The sequence below is a fragment of the Bos taurus genome, chromosome 7, assembly GCF_002263795.3.
Source record: "Bos taurus isolate L1 Dominette 01449 registration number 42190680 breed Hereford chromosome 7, ARS-UCD2.0, whole genome shotgun sequence".
NCBI lineage: Eukaryota > Metazoa > Chordata > Mammalia > Artiodactyla > Bovidae > Bos > Bos taurus.
In genome coordinates this window covers 21,042,641-21,066,565 of record NC_037334.1, presented here as the reverse complement: position 1 = coordinate 21,066,565, position 23,925 = coordinate 21,042,641, and the positions used below count along the sequence as shown (strand labels likewise).

Below are 23,925 nucleotides of genomic sequence, written 5' to 3'. Positions count from 1 at the left end.
ACTACTGAGCCCATGATCTAGAGCCCGGGAGCCACAACTACTGAAGCCTGTGCGCCCAAGAGTCTGTGCTCCACAAGAGAAGCCACGGCAATGAGGAGCCTGCACATCGCACAGAGTGCAACTATAGAGAAAATCCCATGCAGCAATGAAGACCCAGATTGACCAAAAGTAAATAAATGAATAAATTTTAAAAATTAAAAAATTCATTCATTAGAGACATGATCTAATAGGGCTAGAGTTAGCTTGAAACAATTCCCTCTTTAACTGAAATTTTAATCTCAAGACTTCCCTAGTGGTCCAGAGGTTAGGGTCCCTGCATTTCCCCTGCTCAGGGATCTAAGATCCCACATGCTGCATGACTTGGCCAAGAAAAGGCTCAGAGAGGAAGCAGAGAAGCCGGGTCCAGAGTGAAGCCCCCCACCTCAAACTAGCCCTCCCATTGCATCTTCAGCAAGTCCTGCAAAGGGTCCCAAGAGAACCCTCTTTGAGCCACACCACCATCAACATCCTTCACCAAGAGAGGCACTGCGATGTGCTTTCTTTTCTAAGCAGCCACGGAACCTGTGGAAATTAACTCACACGCTCTCAGACGACCAACGGGGCTATGGAGCAACCACGGGGGCAGGTGGAAAACGCTCGGTGTGAAAATGAGACCTGCTGAAACCTGTGGGATGAGGGCGTGGGAGGAAAAGTGCCAGATGCAGATGGCACGTCAGGGAAGTTCCCAGATCCATGACCCGATTGGACACCTGGAGGAACAGGGACCAGAAGGGCCAGCGAAACCCCAGGCCCGCAGGGGGAAGGAAGTGACACAGCCTGAGATAAACGACATAGCCGAGAGAAATGAAAGGGAAGCCAGAGAAACCGAAACTGGTGCTTTGACAAGAGGGGCCACCCTGACAGGCATTCAGCCAGACTGATGAGGAGAAAGTTGGGGGAAGATGCCAGGGACCATGGGGGGATGTGCCTGCCGGACTCCTGGACCTGGGAAGGGCTATAGGAGGGGAGGGTTGTAGGAGGAGGCTGCGGATGGAGCGAGAGAGGTAAGCAGTAGATTAGGTAATCTACACGAAAGGGACGGAGTTCCTGGAAAGACCCATGTTTCCTGCCTGCTGGCTGGAGGCCCTTCGACGCCCGGTTTCCTATTGACAGCTTCCCTCCCTTCATCTCGACACGACCACGCTTGGGAAGTCACAGCATGTTATTTCCGCTGCAGGGAGATGAAAGGGACCTGCCCAGACACGGCAGAGGCGGGCCTGGGATTTGAACTCAGGTTTCCTGGCGGGTGGCCCAGAGCTCTGTTCCCGGTGACACAATCCCCAGTGTGTCATATGCGCACCAAATACTCCCACTTGTTTGTTCCTTTTTTTTGAAAAACAAGGGATTCCAAGCTCGTGAAGTAAGAGAAAACGCGACATACCTTTTTTCAGTTTTTCCAAGAAGCAGCACTGCTTTAGCCTGTTTAGAAAGACAGGGAGGAAAAAAAAAATCCTGGTTAAATATTTTTAACTTAATTATCTCCAGCTTTTCTCAGAGAAATACTTGGCTGTCACCGAAAATGTGGCATTTGATGTGGAAACAGGCCGTGTCCTCCAGAGAAAGGGGGGTTATTTCTGGAGAATCCACTTCATTCTCTCTTTTTTAAAAATATTCTTATTTTTTGGCTGTGCCAGGTCTTATGTGTTGCATGTGGTATCTAGTTCCCTGACCAGGGATCGAACCCAGGTTCCCTGCACTGGGAGCATGGTGTCCTACCCACTGGACCACCAGGGAAGTCCCCTCCACTTCATTCTTTATAACCAATCCATGCAGGACACACAATGGTGTTTCTCTGGGGGCAGGGGAGGGGCGTCGAGTTTTCTTCTGGAAATTGTACTATTCCATTTTGGGACACAGGGACCCCAAGCCTTGATACGGAACCCAGCCTTGACGCGTGTCAGGCTTGGGGTTTTTCCATGTCTGGTTTTCGGCTTTGATGGAAGCCACGTGCCAGGGTGAAAAAAAGGGAGAGGTGGAAAATGCAATCTGGGGGCAAAGCAATTAACCTCGGGGTGGAAGAGGTGACAGGTATATGGGGGCAGGAAGCTAAGGGATCTGAAGCTGGCCGCCCCAGGCTGAGAGGTCACCCGGAAAGAAAGGAAGTCCCTGTGAGAGGACCCCGGGGGCGGGGTGGGCACTGGTGCTTTAGAGCCGTCATTCTCCAGAGGACCCGCTGCTCCGAGTGGAACCCTGGATGGAGCCAAGCCTCTGTCTGATGACTGGTGTGCATGGCAAGAGGGGCTCCGGGCAGCCACGCCCAGCTGTCAGCGTGACCCAGAGGCTGAATGCCAGCCTCCACGCTGCTCCCCACGCTGTACGCACTGCCCTGAGAACAGACTGCCCAGGGAGGCACTCGCCAAGGCCAGGGGGAGAGGCAAACAGTCACCTGTCCCCTCCACACACAGCTGGTACCAACCTCCCATGGGAGGAGGAGGAGGCTGTGGGCTACAGAGGCCCGTCCTCTTCGGCCACACAGGTACCTCAGCTTGGGCTTCCCGGGGACCCCTGCAGCTGCCAGGCCACCAACTACACCTCACAAGCCAGCAGCTAGGGACCTCTCTGGTGGTCCAGTGGCTAAGACTCTGTACTCCCAATGCAGGCGGCCCGGGTTCGATCCCTGGTGGGGGAACTAGATCTTACATGCTTCAACTAAGAGTTCACCAGCCGCAACAAAGAATGACAATCCCTCGAGCTGTAACTAAGACCTGGTGCAACTGAATAAATAAATTAAAAAAAAAAGAGAAAGAAACAGAAAAGCCGGCAGCTAGCCGACTCTTGAATTCTAGGGAGGCCCGCCCTGGGGAGGCCAACAGAAGCCCCCGCCCCCTGCTCAGCACAGGCCAGGCTTCCCCAGCTGCAGGCTGGCCTCGGGTGAGGCTGTTTCCCCCTGGCTCCAAAGGTCCCCGGTGGTTTCCAAGAGCCGGCCCCTCTTTTCTGCAAACATTAGCTCTTTCCAAAAACTGACAGTGTTTTTTTCCACCTACACAAAGGCACATGCCGCTGCTGTCATTCCTGGGCCACGGTGAGCCTTTCTCAGTGGCCCCAGGACCAGGGGGCTGGCATAAGAGGCCACCAGGGAGACCCAGCTGGGTCCCAGCCTCAGGAAGGAGGGGACTTGGCAGCTTTCTATAAAGCAGGGTTTCCGTCCTTGGCACTGCTGACATTGTAGTCCGTCCCTGGTGTCGTGGGGTGTGGAGCAGCATCCCTGGCCCCCACCCGCTCAACACCAGGAGCTCCCCCAGTCTTGATGAACACAGTCATCCCCAGACAGGGCCCCGTGTCCTCTGGGGGCAGAATCAGCCCCAGGTGAGACCTCTGCCTTGAGGCAGCGCTGGGTGAGACGCACAGACATAGAGGGAGGCACCCGGCAGCGGCAGCGGGAGTGCTTGCCTCGATCCAGGGAGGTGGGGAGGTGTCCCCAGCTCCTGCTAAAGGTCAACACTGCGCTCTCCTGTGGCCTGTGGGGTGGGGAGACACACCACTGCTGGGCCAAGTGTGTTGAGGCACTGGGGTTCCAGGATGCAGAGGTGGCCCCTTACCACCAACCCATGCTCCCCTCGAGGGCTGGGACCCTCCCTGATAGCCTGCCCTAAGAACAGGGCAAAGTCTTGATACCTGTGGACTCTGTGCTTGGGAATCCACCTACGGGCTAGAAGGTATCTGTAACCCCCATACTGATACTCGGGGGTGGGGTGTGCAGTCATTCGAGGACACAGGCAGAGCAGTGAAACAATTTGAGTCAACAAGAAGCATTTTCCCATCTGAGGTGGAACCAGGCGGTAACCAGGGTCCTTTTCCACCATTCAGGGCCACGTTTTTGGCTTTGGGGGTTTTTTTGGGTGATTTTGTATCTAATGGCCCCAAGCATAAAGCTGAAGAGCTGGCCAGGATCCAAGTGCAGCAGGGCAGTGAGGCACTCACGGAGACAATAAGTGTATCAAACCAGCTTCGTTCAGGCAAGGGTCACAGCCCCCGCAGTGACTTAATCAAAGAACTGGTGTCAGATCGGGTGTCTCTAAACAGAAACACACGTCACACGAGGTTGAGTGGGGATTGGTCGTGACAACAAGGCGACAGAGGCTCTTGGGAGCCTGGCCCTGAGTGTCCCCAGAAGCGGCGTGCCAGGTTCACTAATTCAGTGTTTGTGGCAACTGTTTGGCCCAGAACTGCTGCCAATGATGATAATCTACTGTTTCCATGTTTTCTCTTCTTTACGACCACAGAGGGAACACAATTTCATGTTCCCAAATCTAGAGATTAGGTAAAGTCACAAAGATCATCCATAATCCTATCACCTTGATTTTTAAAAAAACATATACACGTATCTATCCATTTGTACAAATTCAGGTCCTTTATACTATTTGATTACCTGCCTTTAAAACTTTTCTTAATTTGCTTAATATCACATTGTGAGGGAACCATTACAGTTAGCGCCTCCCCACCATGCTCCACCCCATCTCTTCAGACTTTTAAAGATGCGAATGTTAGGCTTCCCTGGCAGTCCGTGGGTGAGAATCTGCCTGCCAGTGCAGGAGACACGGGTTCGATCCCTGGTCCGGGAAGGTCCTACATGCTGAGAAGCAACTAAGCCTGTGGGCCGCAACAAGAGAAGCCACTGCCCTCTCACCATAACTAGAGAGTAGCCACTGCTTGCCACAACTGGAGGAAAGCCCAAGTGCAGCAACAAAGACCCAGCTCAGCCAGAAATAAATAAGTAAAAAACAAACAAACAAAAAAGATTCAAACTTGTGTTCACATGTCCAATCACATAAGCTAATTCACCTGTCTGGCATTATCTGTAAAAGTTGCGTACTAGGCTAACTTTGTTGGAATTACGAAAAAATGGGACTTATGAATGTGCTTTTGGAAGGGAACTCACTCATAAGTGGGGACTTACTGTATTTCCCCATACCATCACAAATTCTAACATTTGATTTTGGGATGATTTTAGATGGAACGAAAAGTGACAAAAACAGCATGGAGAACTTGCACCTGCCCTCAGCCAGCTCTTCCTAAGGTTGCCATCTTGCCAAAATGAAGAAATGAACACAGGCGCCTTGCTTTAAATTCAGCTCCAGGCTTTATCTGGATTTCGCTGTTCCCCTCCACCCTCCAAACTATGTCTGTTCTGTTTTGGGGTCCCATCTATAATACTAATACTACGTTTAGAAACAGGATCTTTTTGGATGTACCGTAATTTATATGATTAGTAGTAGTCCCTTGAACTGCAAGGACATCAAACCTATCAATCCTAAAGGAAATCAACCCTGAATATTCATTGGAATGAATTCACTGATGCTGAAGCTGAAACTCCAATACTTTGGCCACCTGATTCGAGGAACTGACTCATTGGAAAAGACCCTGATGCTGGGAAAGGTTGAGGGCAGGAAAGAGGGGGGCAACAGAGGATGAGATGGTTGGATGGCATCACTGACTCAATTGGTCATGAGTTTGAGCAAACTCAGGGAGATAGTGGAGGAAAAGGAAGCCTGGTGTGCTGCAGTCCATGAGAGTTGAACACAACTTAACGACTGAACAAGTATGGTGCATACATATTGTTGCCCATTATTGGATGTTAGGGTTGGTTATTGTTCTTTCTTAAAATATTAATTAATTAATTTTATTTGGCCATGCCAGGCTTTAGTTGTGGAACTCGGGATCTTAATCTTCTTTGTGGTATGTGGGATCTTTAGTCGTGGCATTCAAACTCTTAGTTTTGGCATGTAGGATATAGTTCCCTGACCAGGGATCAAACCTGGGCCCCCTGCATTGCGAGCACAGGGTCTTAGCCACCGTACCACCAGGGAAGTCCCATGGATGTTTAGGTTGTTTGTGATTCTTTCCTTTACTTAAATCATTATACCACAAAAATCAAATGCACATGAAACAAATATCCAAGCATACGAAATTCTGTGTACCCCTTTCTTTCCCTCCTGCTCGAGGATGAATTCTTAAGAGTTAACTCTGAATTTAAGGGCTTCCCTCATAGTGCAGTTGGTAAAGAATCCGCCTGTAATGCAGGAGACCCTGGTTCAATCCTGGGTGGGGAAGATCCCCCTGGAGAAGGAATAGGCTACCCACTCCCGTATTCTTGGGCTTCCCTTGTGGCTCAGTTGGTAAAGAACCCGCCTGCAACGTGAGAGATCTAGGTTCAATCCCTGGGTTGGGAAGATCCCCTGGAGAAGGGAAAGGCTACCCATTTCAGTATTCTGGCCTGGAGAATTCACAAAGAGTTTGACATGACTGAGCAACTTTTACTGAGTTTAAAGATATAGAGGACTTGATCGATTCCCAGCTTGGCCTTCAAAAAGATGGCAAAATGGTTCCAGCAGGGCCACCAGGCTGCTCAGTCACCCACTGCCTCAGCAGGCCTGAGCACCAAGTTATTTTCTCAGATTCAGACACGTGTTATTTTCTCACACTTTTTTTTTTTTCCTTGGCTGTGAGACATGTGTAGGATCTTAGCTTCCCAATCAGGGATTGAACCCTGGCCCTTGGCAATGAAAGCTCAGAGTCCTAACCACTGGACCACCAGGGAAGTCCCGCTACACTTTTTTATTAACGTAGGACATGCCTACAGGAGAGTGTGCAGATGGCTCATGTATAGACCATGCATTTAAAAAGTGTGTGCACCTGGGTCGCCATCGCCTGCATCAAGACAGAACATCTCCGGGTCCCCAAAGGCATCCCAGGGCCTCCTCCCCAAGGGAATCACTATTCTGATGGAATTACTTTTCATTCTTCTTATCATCATCATCCTGACTTTTACTTCTGAAGGTGGGAAAGAGGGTACAGATTCTAACCACAGGTGCCCACTTAGGTGAGAGGAAGAACTTCCTAGAAGGTTCTAGAAGACAGACAGCCAGCATCTGCTCAGAGAGGGAGAGGAGTCGGTCTTTCTGGCCCAACTGAGGTGCAGGGAGGGGATTTTGAGCAAACTCTGGCCCTGGCTCTGGGCACTTGTCTGGACATCAGTTCTCTGCTTCTCTGAACCCTAAAGCCCCATCTGCAACATGATGACCCACAACATTACTCTCAGGGTCAAGGTGAGGATGAAACGAGACAAACACAGTGCCCATTGAGGCGGGAAGCACCGATCTAATGATAAAAATAACACAGTGGATGTGACACACAATACGTGGGCATGCCTCATTTTATTTCACTTCATGGATATCGAGTTTTTGTTTTGTTTTTTACAAATTGCATGTCTGTGGCAACACGTTCCTGCAAGGAATAAAGAGTGCTGCTCTGCACTGAGTCCAAGGAAGTGGGTGTGGAGATGGAATCTCCTCCTGGTAAGGAAGCTGTGGAGACTGTTGAAATGACAACAAAGGACAGAAGGCAGGACACAAACTTAGTTGATAAGGAGTTTGAGAGGATCAACTCCAGCTGTGAAGAAAGTTCTCCTGTGGGTAAAATGCCATCAAAGGGCATTGGACATGACGGAGGAACCATTCATAAGAGGAAGAGGCCATCAATTCTGCAGACTTCATTGTTGTCTTATTTTAAGAAACTGCCACGGCCCCCTCCCCCGTCCACAATGAGGAGGCAGGACCCTCCACCAGCAAAAAGATTAGAACTCACTGAAGGCGCAAGATGATGGCTAGTGGTTTTTTTTTTTTTTTTTTTTTTTTTTAAAGCAACAAAGTATTTTTTAACTAAACCCGAATCCTGAGAAGTAGGAGCTGTGGCTCTGGGATTAAGGGCAGAGTAGCCTGGGTCAGTGGGAAGGCCCTGGGTCCTGGGCTGGCATGGGTACAGCTGGGGAGGCCCGGCTTCTGGGTCATACTGATAAGATCCTCGCTTCCTGGATGGTGGAGCCTTGGTGGGGGAGGGGCTGGGCTGGGGTCACATGGGATTGGGGTGGGACTGTCATGCTCACTGAGTGTTTACTCTGGGTCAGAAACTAAATTTCCCTTCTTTCTCCTGAGAAAGGTGTTATGGCTGCTTTGCAGACCCAGTCTGCAGGGTCCCTGATGTTTCAGGAGACAGGCTGCTCCCTGGCTCAGTCATGAGCCAGGGAGGAAAATTCCAGAAAGCCTGGCTCCTTGACTGTGAGTTTTCATTAGCAGGGCCTTGCTGTATACTCAGGAGTGGAGGGAGATGGTCACACATATGTGTGTGTGTGTGTGTATGTGCGTACACGCACGCAGTTGGGGGAGTGGGTCACTAGGGCAGGGGATCTTCCCCAGGGAAGCTCTGCCCACCATGGGAAATCTGTGGTCATCAGGACTGGGGGGCTCCTGGTGTCGAGTGGGTGGGGGCCAGGGATGCTTCTCCACACCCTACAGCCCCCAGGACAGCACCCCCAGAGGATGACTGGCTGAGGTCAGCAGGCCTAGGTAGGGGAGGTAGAGGGATGGGTGTGGGGGACCCAGTCCCAGTCTCTGCACAAGCTCCTCCTGGCCTGGGATTCTGGGCTCCACCTCTGGGTGCCTTTGCCTAAAGCTCTCATCCTGGCTGTTCTTAGCTTAGCTGCTCAACCTCCAAGAGCCTCTCCTAGAAGGGTTAAAAAAGAGATCACCTGCTTTTTTTTTTTTTTTTTTTGTCTCAGAGATGCCTAAGAGCACAGCATCCAGCGGAGGAAGCTGCCTTGGCAGGGAAAGAAACCAGAAGTGCTTCTCATAGATTTTCACCAACTCTTTTGGGGAGAGAGGAGGGTAATCCCCTTCCTTGGGCACTTCTCTTAGAAGTTTCTCTACATTCTACTTCTTAGAATGAAACTGGGCTCCAGGGTGAGCATTCATGCCCTCCACCCGCTTGGGGCTTTGAAGCAAAAATCCAGCGATTCAGAAGGTTCACAGTAGGCTGAGTCCCAGGAGCTGCTGCTACCACGTGCCCTCAGCCTGTCCTCTGCACAACAGGGGCCAACTCCTTACGGCTGCAGGGGACACACCTACAGCTGGTGCTGAAAATAACAAACTATATATATATATATATATATATTTTTTTTTTTTTCAGTTGAAAGCTATCCTTATCTTCAGTATTTATGACAGGATCTCTCCCCCTCAGCTCTGCTGACATCGGAGCTGGCTCTTCCTCTGTGGGGGGCGCCATCCTGGGCACTGTGAGGAGATCCACAGCATCCCTGGCCCAACCCCCTTGATGCTAGGAGCAGCTCCCTCCGGAGTCATGACAATCCCACATGTCCCCTGACACGGGCCAGTGTCCTCTGGGGGGCAAAGTTGCCTCCACCTCTGTTCCACTGAGAATACTTTGCTGTTGTTTAGTCACTAAGTCATGTCTGACTGTGACCACCAGGCTCCTCTGTCTATGGGGTTTTCCAGGCAAGAATACTGGAGTGGGTTGCCATGTTCTCCTCCATGGGACCTTCCCCACCCAGGAATCGAACCCGAGTCTCCTGTGTCTCCTGCATTGGCAGGCAGATTTTAGACCCCTGAGCCATCTGGGTGGATAAATCGAAGCTGTTTGAGTGGGAGAAAGGGTCTGTTGGTTCCTACCCTCTAGGACTAAATCCCCAAGAACTGCAGACATCTGGGATGAGGAACCAGTCATCAAGGGTTCCCAAAGTTTGGAATCCCCCAGGGTGATGCCCCACCCATCTGGGGGAGCTGAGGCAGCTGGCTGGGGTGTGGCCCATTGGAGGGGCCCCAGGCGACTTCCATGGGCAGCCAGGGTGGGACCCCCGAGTGAGGCTGGCTCACATCCACAGGAAAGAGAGGCTCAGGCGATCCACAGGCTCAGTGCTCCCGGATGGGAGGGTGGGGTAGTGCATCTGCGTGTTTAATGATGGTAGGAAACAGGAATGAGAGATCCCGTTCCCGCCCTTAGGGAACTTTCTGTTTGAGGGGAGGATGGGGGAAGGGAGGGATTCTCAAGATGCAGAAATAGACGCTCATAGCATATCATATAAGTGCTACCTACTAACACACGTTTTTCTATAAAAGGCCAAATAGGAAATATTTCAGAGTGTCTGTGGCAAAAACTCAATTCGGCAGCTACCACAGACAACACGTTGTGGGTATGCTGTGTGCCAATAAAATTTTATTTGCAACAACAGGCAGAGGGCCAGATTCCATTCCCCTGGCTGCAGTTTGCAGAACCTTGAGCTGGAGAGATGAACAGCCTCTGAGATAAAAGAACGACAGACAGTTCCTCCAAAGGTTAAAATAGAATCACCCTCTGACCCTGCAATGCCACTCCCAGGCATGTACCCAGGAGACATGGAAGCACATGTCCACACAGAAAAGCGTGCACAATGTCCAGAGCTACATCTATAACAGCCAAAAGCGGACAGGACTCAAATGTCCATCAACGGATAATGGATAAACAACTGTGGTCCCTCCACACATGGGAGCATCACTCAGCCATGAAACGGGGTGAAGCCCTGACACTCGCTACCACATGGACAGACCCTGAGAACACGATGCTCAGTGGGAGAAGCAGACACAGAAGGACACACAGGGTGTGACTCCACTGATGGGAAACGTGCAGAACAGGAAAATCCACAGAGAGTGGGTCCTGGTTGTCAGGGGCTGGGGAAGAGAGAACAGGGTCTAGGGTTATTATGCGGGTGAAGAAAATATTTTGGAATTAGGTAGTGGTCATAACTGTACAACCTTGTGAATGTACCAGAAACACTGGATTGGTAAATGGGTAAATTTTATGGTGCGTGCATCGTGTCCAACTTCAGTTGTGACTGATTGTTTGCAATCCTATGGACTGTAGCTCACCAAGCTCCTCGGTCCATGGGATTCTCCAGGCAAGAATACTTGAGTGACTTGCCACTTCCTCCTTCAGTGGATTTTCTTGACCCAGGGATCGAACCTGCATCTATTGTGTCTCCTGCATTGCCAGGTGGATTCTTTACCATTGAGCCACCTGGGAAGCCCAAATTTTATGGTATGTGAATTATATCTCATTTTCTAAAAAAAAAAAAAAAGGGGGGGGGTTAAGTATGAGAAGCTTCCTGCAGTATACAGTGTCCAGGCCCAGAGCTTGAGGATGGGTAACCCCAGGGCTGGGGGTTCCATGAGAGGCCCTAGCTGGACGGTCCCCAGAGTCCAAGCCAGGATGTGGGTGATCAGAGCAGAGAAGACAAGGGGCCAATGACTCAAGCCACACAAGTGTGGCCCAAAATGGACATGCCTGCCATGTAGGGAGTTTGGGCCTCTTCCTGGGGGTGAAGGGAAGTTTCCATGCTAGCAGTGATGGGTTTAGGGTGGGAGGATAAGAAGCAGGGTCTCATCATGACTTTTGAGGTCCCTCTCCAGAAAAAAAAAAACTAAACACACTTTATGACCACATTGGTATAAAGATGGATGCATCCAGGCTGGGTTACCATATTCGTGGTTATCTTCTGATGTTACGTTAAAGCATTCTCATGGGTTTCATGGATGAGCAGACCTGGAGCCCAGGTGGGAACAGCCTGGATGAGAACCATGAGGGGGGCCTGGATGGAGGCCATGGTGGGGAAGGAGAGGAACTTAAGTGGTTGAAAAGGTCGGGGAGGGATCAACGAGGATCTGAGGTTCTGGGAGGCTCTCCTCACCCAAACGAAAGTGTAGGTTGCAGGGGAGAGGAGAAGGTGGTCCTGAGACTGGGAAGATAGGGGTGTCTACTCTGTCAGGCAAGGCCACCCCCAGACACATCCTTTTTTCTGAGAAGTCACTGCAGCCAGAGGAGCAGAGCCCAGCCTTTGAGCAGGGTGCATTCTGGGCTGGGGGTGGGGGCAGAGGGAGTCATGGAGACCCCGGCTCTCAGTGAAGAAGAGTTTGGAGCCAGCCTCAGGAATGTGCTTGCTTTGGGAGTGGGCCTTCCTGTGACCCTCTGTGGCCTTCCACCATCCCCCTGCCCAGGCCCATCACCCAATAGCGTCTCCTCCACAACACTTACTGACTGAGCTGGAAGACTCCTCTCGAGATTCAGGGAAGACACTCGGGGGAACCCCACACCCTGGTGTGGGGAACATAGTGTCTCTTCCATATCAGATGTCGCAGCCCTAACCCCAGACCTCAGAATGCAACCTGATTTGGAGGCAGGGCCGTTGCAGGAGTAACACGTGGTTTCAATCCCTGGTTCAAGATGATCCCCTGGAGGAGGACACAACAGCCCATTCCAGTATTCTTGCCTGAGGAATCCCATTGGCAGAGGAGCCCGGCAGGCTACAGTCCATGGGGTGGCACAGAGTTGGACACGACTGAAGCGACTTAGCCCACACACATGCAGGAGCAATCAGCGAAGGTGGAGCCACACCAGAGCAAGGGGGGTCCTAATTCAACATGACTGGCATCCTGATAAGACAGGGATGATTAGACACAAACATGCACACGAAGACAGAGGCAGAGGTCAGGCGAGGTGTACACCAATGCCTCGAGAAACCCTGGGACAGACCCTCTGTCATGGCCTCAGATGGAGCCAGCCCTGCTGACACCTTGGTCTTGGACTTCTGGCCCCTGGAGCTGCAAGAAGACATGTTTCTGTTGTGTGTAACTGTTACAACAGCCCTGGGGGACTCACACACACCCCTGGGTGCTGGCTTGGTGTGACACTGTGGGGAGGGGCTGGTGACAAGAAACCAGAATCAGGGTCTGCTGTGGACACGTGTCAGTGCCTGCCAAGCTGGAGTCTAAGCTTCCTCTTCAGGAAAGCCTGATTTTTGTTCAAATTTTAATTAAAAAAATTAATTCCGGGAGGCTAACGACTACAGCAAAGGTTCAGAGTGGGGAGTGAGAGAGAGAGGTGTGTGTCAGGGAGGAAGGGGGCCTTCTTGCGGGGTTGGGTGGGGACAGAAGGGCAGAGGCACTGGGAGAGCTTTTATTTTTTTAAAACTGTCCTAGGTGGCACAACTGGAGAAGGAACTGGCAACCCACTCCAGTGTTCTTGCCTGGAGAATCCCAGGGACAGAAGAGCCTGGTGGGCTGCCATCTATGGGGTTGCACAGTCGGACACGACTGAAGCAACTTAGCAGCAGCAGCAGGTGGCACAACTGGTCAAGAATCCGCCTGCCAATGCAGGAGACGCAAGAGACATGGGTTTGATCCCTTGGTTGGGAAGATCCCCTGGAGTAAGAAATGGCAACCCACTCCAGCATTCTTGGCTGGGAAATCCCTTGGACAGAGGAGCCTCGTGGGCTACAGTCCATGGGGGTCACAGAGTCGGACACAACTGAGCCCACACACACGCAGATATACTTAACAAACAATTCACCCTCTTGACCATTTTTAAGCTCACTGGCACTAAGCACATTCACATTGTTGGGCAACCATCCCCACCATCACCTCCAGAACTTTCTCATCTTCCCAAACAGAAACTCTGTCCCCATGAAACACTGACTCCCCATCCCCTCCCCCAGCCCCTGGCCCCACCATCTTCTTGTCTCAGTGGATCTGACTCCTCCAGGGACTTCCTGTGAGTGGAATCAGACAGTGTCTGTCCTTCTGCGGCTGCTTCTCTCACTGAGCATCATGTCCTCAAGGTCCATCCATGTTGTAGCAGGTGTCAGAATCTCCTTCCTATATAAGGCCGAGTAACATCCCACAGTGTGTATACATTATATTTAGTTTACCCACCATCCACTGATGGACACTTGGGGTGTTTCCACCCTTCAGCTACTGTGAATACGCTGCTGTGTACATGGGTGTGCACGTGTTCCTTCCATCCCCTGGTTTCAATCCTGGATCCAGCGGTAATTCTAAGCTAAGTTCTTTAAGGAACCACCAGACTGTTCTCCACGGTGGCTGCCCCAGGCACATTCCCATCGACAGGGCAAGAGGGTTTCAGTGTCTTCACATGAAAACCTGTTGTAAGTTACATTCTTATCTGAGCCTCAGTGTCTTCAGCCACGTCCTTGATGACTGCAGTCGTGAAACTAAAAGACGCTTGCTCCTTGGAAGAAAAGCTATGAGAAACCTAGATAGCATATTAAAAAGCAAAGACATCACTTTGCCAACAAAAGGTCTGTATATCAAAGCTATGGTTTTTCCAGTAGTCATTTACAGATGTGAGAGTTGGACCATAAAGAAGGCTGAGTGCCGAAGAACTGATGCTTTCGAATTGTGCTGGAGAAGACTCTTGAGAGTCCCTTGGGCTTCAAGGAGATCAAACCAGTCAATACTAAAGGAAATAAATCAGTACTGAATATTCATTGGAAGGACTGATGCTGAAGCTAAAGCTCCAATACTTTGGCCACCTGATGTGAAGAACTGACTCATTGGAAAAGACTCTGATGCTGGGAAAGATTGAAGGCAGGAGGAGAAAAGGTGACATGGGATGAGATGGTTGGAGGGCCTCATCAACTTAGTGGACATGAGTTTGAACAAGCTCCGAGAGATGGTGAAGGATAGGGAAGCCTGTCATGCTGCAGTTCATCGTGTCACAAAGAGTAGGACACGACTGAACACACTCACATACCTATTTAGTGGGTTCGTGGCTCCTCCCAAAGGCCTGCTGGGTGGTCCCATGAAAGATGATGTTTGGATGTTAGGCTTTGTTTTGCTTTGGGGGGGACAACATTTGTCCCTGGGCTGCTGGGGAATGAGGGAAGAAATGCTGGTTGGGTTGTCTTGCATGTGTGTGTGTGTGTGTGTGTCTGTGTGTGTCTGTGTGTGAGTGTGTGTGCCTTCCCTGGGAACCCATCTGGAAAGCTGCTGGGATATGATCAGCCCAGGAGAAGGGATGCCACCCTCAGGCACGCACACATGCACGCGCGCACACGCAGACACACGGATACACGCTGCAGGCATGCATGTTCCTAGAGCAGGGGTCACAGGGCTGCTGGCCTCCGAGACTGAGTTTCCCAACCCACATGACGTGCAGACATACAGCCGGGAGGGCCAGGGAGACCGGCAAGAAAAACAAACACGCTGGGGTCACTTCCAGCAGCTAGCTCCGTCCGAGCCTGCACGTGGGGCGCTGGAACTCGGCACGGGGTGGGGTCCAGCCCTTCCTGCAGGGCCAGCATGGCTCCCAGACACGTGCAGAGCCCCCTGGAGGGTGGGGTCACCGGCACAGGTGGGGCAGGGCCTGGAAGCAGCCTCAGGTGAGCCCCCATCGTCTGGGGAATGGGGAGCCTGGGCATTCCCTTTGTCCTGAGCTCACTGGCTCTGCACACGGTCACGCGGGCTGCTGGCATGTGTGCAAAGCCTGGCATCTCTGTGTTTCCTCTGCAGGGCACAGGCTGGGGCATCAGGGCAGCAGGTTCATTTTCTACGCTGAGTGACGAATTTCCACCATCTAGTGTCTCAGGGTTGGGGGCTCAGGAGTCAAGGCACAGCTAAGTCCGGGCTTGGCCCCAGGGCCCCCAGGGCTGCAACCCAGGTGGAGCTGGGGCTGTCGGCTCATCAGCACCTCGACTGGGGAGGGCCACCTCTGAGTTCCTTCAGGCTGTCGCTATAGGTGCCTCCTCAGGGCTCAGGACTGCGGTCCCTGCTTTCAGCTCTCAGATCCCATAGGTTGCCCCCAGGTCCTGGCCATGTGGGCCCCTTCACAAACCTTCTCATCACGTGGCAACTGATCTCATCGAAGCTGGCAAGAGGGGGTGTCGAGGAGGCCTGCTTCAGGGAGCCCTAGAGGATGTACCCCATACACGGGCCTGACAGCCCGTCACTTCTGCCACCCTCTCCTGGGGAGAAGCAGGTGGTGGTCTCACTCAGGCTCAGGGAGAGGGGACTACACAGGGCATGGGAGCGGAAGGGCAGGGTAGACGTCTCGATACAAAGTCAGCATGTGCCCAAGACCACCTTCCTGGGCCCCAGAGCTGAGAACAGACACGGAGAAGGTTTATGGTTCTCAAGGCAGCTGAACCGGGACTCCAAGGGGAGGAATCTAAAGTGGGGAAGGGCCTCCAACAGTGGATCTGCTGTTACATGTATTGTAGACACATATAACGTGTGTGTAACACACATATACACACACATATACACGTGTACATATACCACATGTATATAGTGTGCTGTATGCATGTGTTATATACTTCTATACATGTATTACACATTTATGGGCTTCCCAGGTGGCGCTAGCAGTAAAGAACCTGCCTGCCAATGCAGGAGACATAAGAGACAAGGGTTCGATTCCTGGGTTGGGAAGATCCCCTGGAGCAGAGTATGGCCAACCCACTCCAGTATTCTTGCCTGGAGAATCCCATGGACAGAGAAGCCTGGTGGGCTACAGTTCATGGGGTCACAAAGAGTTGGACACGACTGAAGCGACCTTGCACACATGCATTACACATTTAGGGGCCTCCCAGGTGACCCAGTGGTAAAGAACATGCCAGGTAATACAGGAGATGAAAGAGGTGCAAGTTTGATTCCTGGGTCGGGAAGATCCCCTGGAGGAGGAAATGGCAACCCACTCCAGTATTCTTGCCTGGAGAATCCCGTGGACAGAGGAGCCTGGCAGGCTACCAGCCATGGAGTTGCACAGAGTCTGATACGACTGAGCACACAAACACATTATACATTTATGCATACATACTATGCATACTACATATTTATACTCACGAACAAATCTAAAAAGAAAGTAGGGCTTTCCCACATAAAACAAATGGAATTCGAGTGCAGCATCACATCACAAAGGGTGGAGGTTTTGAGATGAGGTTCTGAAACTCCCTGAGGGTCGGCTGGCGGCAGAGCTGGGAGAAGCCAGTGCCAGAACTGGAGCTCTGAGAGGGCCCCATAGCATCGCCCCCTACTTGATTTTTCAAAAATATCTATTCATTTATTTATTTGGCTGCACCGTCTCTTAGTTGTGGTGTGTGGGATCCAATTCCCAGACCAGAGATCAAAGCTGGGCCCCTGAATTGGGAGCACAGAGTCTTAGCCCCCAACTTGATTTTATAAAGCTATTTGTGATTTTCTATTTGATTGAACATCACCTCAGTTCTTTGTGGAATGAGGCAGAATGTAAATAACTCCACAGAAACAGTGCTCAGAGAGCAGGTGACAGACTCAACTCTTGCAGGCGAGAGCGCTGGTGAGGACCACCCGGTCCGGTGAAGAGGACCCTTGGTTCTGGTATTCCAGGATCCAGAGACCTGGACACAGAAGCCCCTGTTTGCTGTGCCTACAGACCCCTGGGTGCTGCTGAGCCAGGCAAGTCCTTCTCTGTGAGGGGTGGTCCTGGGTTAGGGTGCTGGGACTGTTACAGCATCCCTGACCCTCCCCCTGGAAATCACACAGCCCCAGTGTCCACAGTGTCAGGTGTCATAGGAACTCCAAGTCACACGCTGGGAAGCGCTGCAGTGGGGTGGGGGCCTGGAACCTGTGTGTCCTGCCTCCCAGGTTGGGACTGTGGACCCAGACTGATCCCCTGCATGGAAAACCACCAGCCCTGGCTGGATGCCAGCGCCGCTTGTCTGAGAGGGGCCAGGAAATGGCTGGGAGGGATGGTGGACTGGACAAACATCCCGAGAATGTAAGCTGCTCCTCTACCCTGGCGCTTGCCTGCCCGCCCTCCCTGCCTGCTCTGGAGGGACCTTCACTCTGGGGTCCTGCCCCTGCCTGGACAGGGCCAGACACAGAGGCCTGGGAGACGGCTGCTTGGACACACCTGACACGTGTCACGTTAACCACAGCAAAGGGGGCCACCCTCCTGGGCCTCAGGTCCCCGTCCTGCAGAGGGGTGGCTGGTTTGGCACTCATACCCTTGGGTGGTGACTCACGGGGGGCCCAGGGAGGACCCTGACCCTCACTCTGGCTGTGGGGCTGGTTTTGGGAGCCAGGCATCCAGGGAGAATGGAGAATGGGCAAGTCACAGGGTGGACATCTGGCAGGAGCCAGACAGCAGGCTCAGGGCTGGGATGCGAGCATGCAAGTGGTTCCACGGGGGGCAAAGGTGGGCAGTGCTTCTCTAGGCCAAGGGATGCCAGACTGCCAGCACCCCAAGAAGCAGGGGAGCACAGAAGACACCCCACCTCAGTAGGAGTTGCCCTGCCCACACCCTGACCTCGGACATTCAGCCTCTAGCCCTGCGGGGGGGGGGGGGGGTGGTAAGTCCCTGTTCCTTAAGTCCCTGGGTTCCTGGTGCTCTTCTGGGCTGCCCCAGACAGCTCAGCAGGTACCATTTTCAGAGCTGGTGAGGATCATGCAGCAGGAGAGAATGAGATTCCAATATTACAAATGAAGAATCTCAAACAGAGAGAAGCAGGACTTCCTTGGCAGTCCAGTGGTTACAACTCAGTCTTCCAATGCATGGGGCAAAGGTTCCATCCCTGGCTGGGGAGCTAAGATCCCATATGACTTGGGGTCGAAAAACCGAAATAAAACAAAAAACACAAGCAATATTATAACTAGTTCATTAAAGACTTAAAAAATAGTCCACATCAAAAAAAAAAAAAAAAAACAGAAAAGTTCCTAACGTTTTCATCACCTCGGAGCTGGGAGAACTTCTCTTGGATTCCCCCACCTGATTCCCAGTCCACCCACCAGTCTGCTGATGGCCTTTATTCTGCCTTTCTTTCAAACTCAGTTTGGCTGCCACCTCCTCCAGGAAGCCTTCCTGGCTTTGTGTTGCCCTGGTCATACTGCCTGAGTGCCACTGCCTCTCCAGCCACTCCACTAGGCTATATCAGGGCTTTAAGCAATCTTTGAACCCCTGGTGTCCTGAGCAGACACTCGATAAGTGTTTTACAAACTATGAAGCAAGGAGTGGGAGGGATGTGTGTGAGGAGATGGGTAACACATGCCACAGCTGATGTCACCCCCTCCCCTGATCCCATCTTCAGCCTCGGCCCTCAGCCCGTGACCTCTGCCCCTGTCTGCAAGGGAGAGCTCTCATTGGCTCAGACGCCCCTCCCCAGTTCTTCGGGGTCCATTTCTCATCCCATCTGTAGCCCCAAATTAGGACATGAGGAAGATTCAACTTGTAATGTGCAATCTTGAACAATCCCAGCCTCACAAGTCGTGAATCTATGGTGCGGCCTCTATCTGTTCCCAACAGGGTTCGTCTTAAGGACAGAGAATCCCCCCCTTAATGAGACTAGAGAGAAAACAACCAAAAAAAAGGACAATCTAGGTCACAGAAGGGTACGGAGGGGGCGGCCTGGATACCAGGTGCCAATCTTCTCACTTGCAAATTGCCCAGGAGGGCTCCCCGGAGAGGTCAGCGGAGTTCCCAGACCACAGGAGGGTGAGAACTGGCCTCTGCTCCTCCCTGGAGATCCTTGAGACACACCCTGCATCCCCGCGTGCCTGGTGAGGTCCCCTCACTGACTCCTCATTCAACAGATGTTGGCTCAGAGGGATGAAGCTCTGCTCATGGCCAGCACAGCTCTGCAGGGTGAAATCCTAAGGGTTTTCACATGCTCTTGTGTCGCTGTTCAACACGTGCTAGGGCAACAGTGAATGCTTAGGGGGATGGGAAGGTGTGGGAACAGTTTGTGGAGGGCCCGGCATGTGGCTAGTGCCCTGCTGGGCGCCTGATGTTCCCATAACTCTCCTTAACGTGGGATGCGGCATCTTCCTAGGGGACTCTCCCATCCCCTTTGGTTGGAGTTAGGACTGGTCTACGGGATTCCCAGTTCCCCACAACAAAACGAAATGGAAAAATGGGAAATACTTTGTCACAGGTACGAGGGACAAAACCATGAGGTCCTTCATATATAAAGATTTTCAATTAATCAATAAGAGATGAACAAACCAACTTAATGAATGTGGGGTCCTGGATAGGATGGAAAACGGAAAAAGTTCATTAGTGGAAAAACCAGTGAAATTTGAATTGGTTCTATGCTTTAGTCGGTAGCACTGCAGCAAGACTAGCTTCTCAGCCTTGATCAATGTTCTATGGCGATGGAAGAGATGTGCCCCAGGGAAGCTGGGTAAGGGTGTAAGGGTGCCCTCTGTACCGCTGTTTCTGCACCTCTTCTCTAAGTTGCAAACTATCTCGAGATGAGATTAAGATGGTGCAGTGGAAGGACATGTGCTCATCTTCTCCTGCCAGAGCACCAAAATCACAACTAGTTGTTGAACAACAGGAAGATACTGGAACCCACCAAAAAAAGATATCCCACATCCAAGGACAAAGGAGAAATCACAGTGAAGTGGTAGGTAGTGTAGTGAAGTCGCTCGGTTGTGTCTGACTCTTTGCAACCCCACGGACTATAGCTACCAGGCTTCTCTGTCCATGGAATTTTCTAAGCAAGAGTACTGCAGTGGGTTGCTATTTCCTTCTCTGGGGGGATCTTCCCGACCCAGAGATCTAACATGGGTCTCCTGCATTGCAGGCAGATGCTTTACCATCTGAGCCACCAGGGGTAGGAGGGGAACAATTTCGATAAAATAAAATTCTATACTTGCTGGGTGGGCGACTCAAAAACTGGAGAACAATAATACCAAAGAAGTTCTTCCACTGCTGTGAAGGTTCTAGGCCCCACATTAGGCTTCCCAGCCTGGGGATCCGGCCAGGGGACTGGGAATCCCCGGGGAATCCGACTTTGAAGGCCAGAGGGATTTGATTACAGAGCTTCCAAAGGACTGGGGCAAACAGACACTTTTGGAGGGCACAAACAAACTATCTCAAAATCTTCAAAATGAACTGTTAACAATGAACATAGGGACTTCCCTGGTGGTCTAGTGGCTAAGACTCCATGTTCCCAGTGCAGAGGGCCCAGGTTCGATCCCCAGTCAGGGAACTAGATCCCACATGCTGCAACTAAGACCTGGAACAACCAAATAAATAAAATTATTTTAAAAATAGATGATATATAGATAGATGACAAACAGATGACAGAGAGACAGAGATAAATAGATGAGAGATGAGGCCTTGTGTTCTGCCAGCCCCCACTGGGCACTGTCCTGTCACATCTGTAGGTCCTCCAGGGCTACTCACCGCTCTGGCCTGGCCCCTCTGCACCCTCCCCACACGCTGCCATCCTTCTGGGCCCAGAACCTGACTCCATACATTTCGGGTGTGCTCCTGGCTGTCTTCCCCTTGGCACTTTGGACATTCAGGGGTGGGTCCTTTTCTGGGGGGTGTCCTGGGCACTGTAGGATGTTGAGCATCCATTCCCCCCACTGGATGCCAGGAGCCCCACCTCCCTCCCTGGCGTCGTGATGAGCACGGGCATCTCAGCCACCTCAGGATCTCTGGGTGAGGCCCACACAGAGCTGGGGGCTTCACCATGGCTGACTCACAGACCCAGGAGGAGACTGGGACTGGACCCTTTCCGGGCTTCCCGATCTGGACCAAACCCTTTCCTGATGGGACTTGGGTCTCTCTTGCCCCTGGACCTCACGTGCATCCCCGTGCTGCTTCCTCTACCTGGGGAGGGCTCTGGTGCTGACCTGCTGCCCCAGTCCTCAGCAGACAGACGGACGGATTTCTGTGATAAGAACCCCAGCTGCCTTGGAGCTGCAGCTGAAGTCCTGGAGTGTCAGGGGACCCAGAGGAGCTATCGTCTGGGCCTGGGAATGCCAGGGGCCGGGTTCTGGGTTGTTATGTCGACAGGGAGCTGGGCCTCTGGGGAATGGGATGTGCAGCCGCCACCCACTGACTACTGACTGGCTGGGGGCTGCAGGTGAGAGCCTGCCCTGGAGGAAGGGCAGCACAGCAGGGCTGCTGAGTCACTCTGGGGCTCGTGGCATTTCACCAAGGTTATTAACTCGAGGCAGCGCCATGACAGTCACTGTGGTGTACAAGGACCAAGAGGCCATCTCAGCTTCCAGGAGCTTGTGGGAGGAGCATCTGACTGCTGCTCACGAAACAGGACTCAGAGATGCCAGGAAGGCTCCATGCTGGTCTCCTGGCGGGAGGGGGGTCAATCTTAGCCAGGGTGTCCCCGCCAGGCCCTGCTGACCAGAAGATCCTTCTCTGTGGGGGCCCATCCTGGGTTCTGTGGGGTTTAGCTCAGCCTCCCTAGCCCCACACCCTCGATGCCAGCAGTTCCCCCAGTGTGATGAGCACAGATGTCCCAGACACTGCCCAGTGTCCTGGTGTAGAGAGTCGTCTGGGGCAAGCCTCCTGCTAGGTGACGGCCAGCCTCCCCTCACCTTGCCCTGCCTCCCTTACCACATGCACTGAGAATTGGGTCAGCATCTGGATCAAACACATCAGGGTCAGAGGGAGGGCGAGGGGCCTGATGCTGGGCTCTGGGCTCAGAAGGAAACAAGGTCAGGAAGACTCGATGACTCAGAGAAAGTGCAGGGAGGGGGAGGCGGGGTGTGCTCTGCCAACAGGCTCCGCTGGCTCCTCTCTGGGGACCTGAGTGCTGCTTGCTCCTTCCCGGAAAACTCAGAAGTGCAGATCAACCCCAGATAAGGAGACAAGGACGGTCCCTCACTGCAGGATTTCGTGGAAGGGGAGCTTGATTAGATCAGCATCTCCTTCTTGGTCCCCCTCCCACACACACACTTCTCACTGTTAAGCCTCGGGGCAGCACCCCACTTGGTTAGCAGACACTTATCAATAACCCCCTCTCACTCTCCTCTGCCATTTTGATCTGTTTCCTGAGTAAACGTTCAGGAAGGAAGAACCATGGAGGCCAGGCCCCCCATCTTCACTTCCTGGCTCAGGGTAGGCAGTGGGGTCCCCCACCTGGCAGAGAAGGGGGTGGGAAGCTCAATTAGCTCCCAGAGCACTGAGCTGGCGGGATGCTTCCTGGGACCAGGGGGCAGGGCAGGGGTGCTGGACAGAGTGGGGCAGCCGGGGAGGGATGGGCAAGATCCAGAGGGTGGTATCTTTGAGCAAAGAAAGAGACACACTGGGGATGCTCAGAGTCTTGTTTCTTGTGGTTGAAGGAGATGTCTGCAAGCATGAGAAGGTGGGGTGACAAGAAGTGAGGAGGGATGGGCTCAGAACTTGGATCTCAGTGTGAATGCACGGCTCCTCTAGCAGGTAGGTAGGTAGATAGATAGATAGACAGTAGATGATAGGTAGATGACAGACAGATAGATGGTTTTTCCAGCAGTCGTGTATGGATGTGAGAGTTGGACTATAAAGAAGGCTGAGTGTCAAAGAACTGATGCTTTTGAACTCTGGTGCTGGAGAAGATTCTTGAGAGTCCCTTGGACTACAAGGAGATCAAACCAGTCAATACTAAAGGAAATCAACCCTGAATATTCACTGGAAGGTCTGATGCTGAAGCTCCAATACTTTGGCCACCTGATGTGAAGAGCCAACTCATTGGAAAAGACTCTGATGCTGGGAAAGATTGAGAGCAGGAGGAGAGGGGGGCGACTGAGAATGAGATGGTTCAATGGCATCACTGACTCAATGGACACAGATTTGAGCAAACTCCAGGAGACAGTGAAGGACAGGGAAGCCTGGTGTGCTGCAGTCCATGGGGGTCACAAAGAGCTGGACAGGACAGCGGCTGAACAAAGATAGATAGACAGTAGATAGATAAATAGATAGCTGAATAATAGATGATAGATAGATAAATAGATGATATAGATAGATGGATATATGTCAGATATTAATAGATAGAGAAGCATACATACACAGACAGACGACCAATAGACAGATAGGTAAGTAGACACAACCAGCCACCTAGAAGCCATGACACCGCAAAGGCACACGATGAGGCTGGTCCATCCCCACACACAGGTTGATGATCTCTGTGAGACTCTTCCACTTGACACAAGAGTCCCCTAAGAAGATCCTGTGCCCGTGGAGCAGCAGACCTCTGTCTTTCTCTGCATCTAGTTATAGGTTTCTGACCACATGCCAGAAGGTCTCACTGCTTGTTCACCAACACCCAGCAAAACGGGAGACTCAGGTGATTCTTGACAAGTTGCTTGTGCCCACATTCAACTGAGAGGGGAATGCCAGGGGAAAGCCCAGGCTGGACCCCGTCTGGCCCACTGCTTGCTTTTGTAAATAAAGTTTTACTAGAACACAGCTGTCTACATTCCTTTACAAGAGGTTTCTGGAGGCTACATGGCAGAATTGCATAGTGGTGACAGAGGCCTCCTCATCTCCAAAACGAAAATC

At 52.0% G+C, this 23,925-nt stretch overlaps 1 protein-coding gene across 1 annotated transcript in view; it reads right to left on the bottom strand.

Moving 5' to 3' along the window:
* The window catches only part of GNG7 (G protein subunit gamma 7), a gene marked incomplete at its 5' end in the record, with an annotated part of 95,115 nt that overhangs the window by 31,066 nt on the left and 40,124 nt on the right, over window positions 1-23,925 (bottom strand). Inside the window, 1 exon segment of the mRNA NM_001113314.1 lies at window positions 1,421-1,458.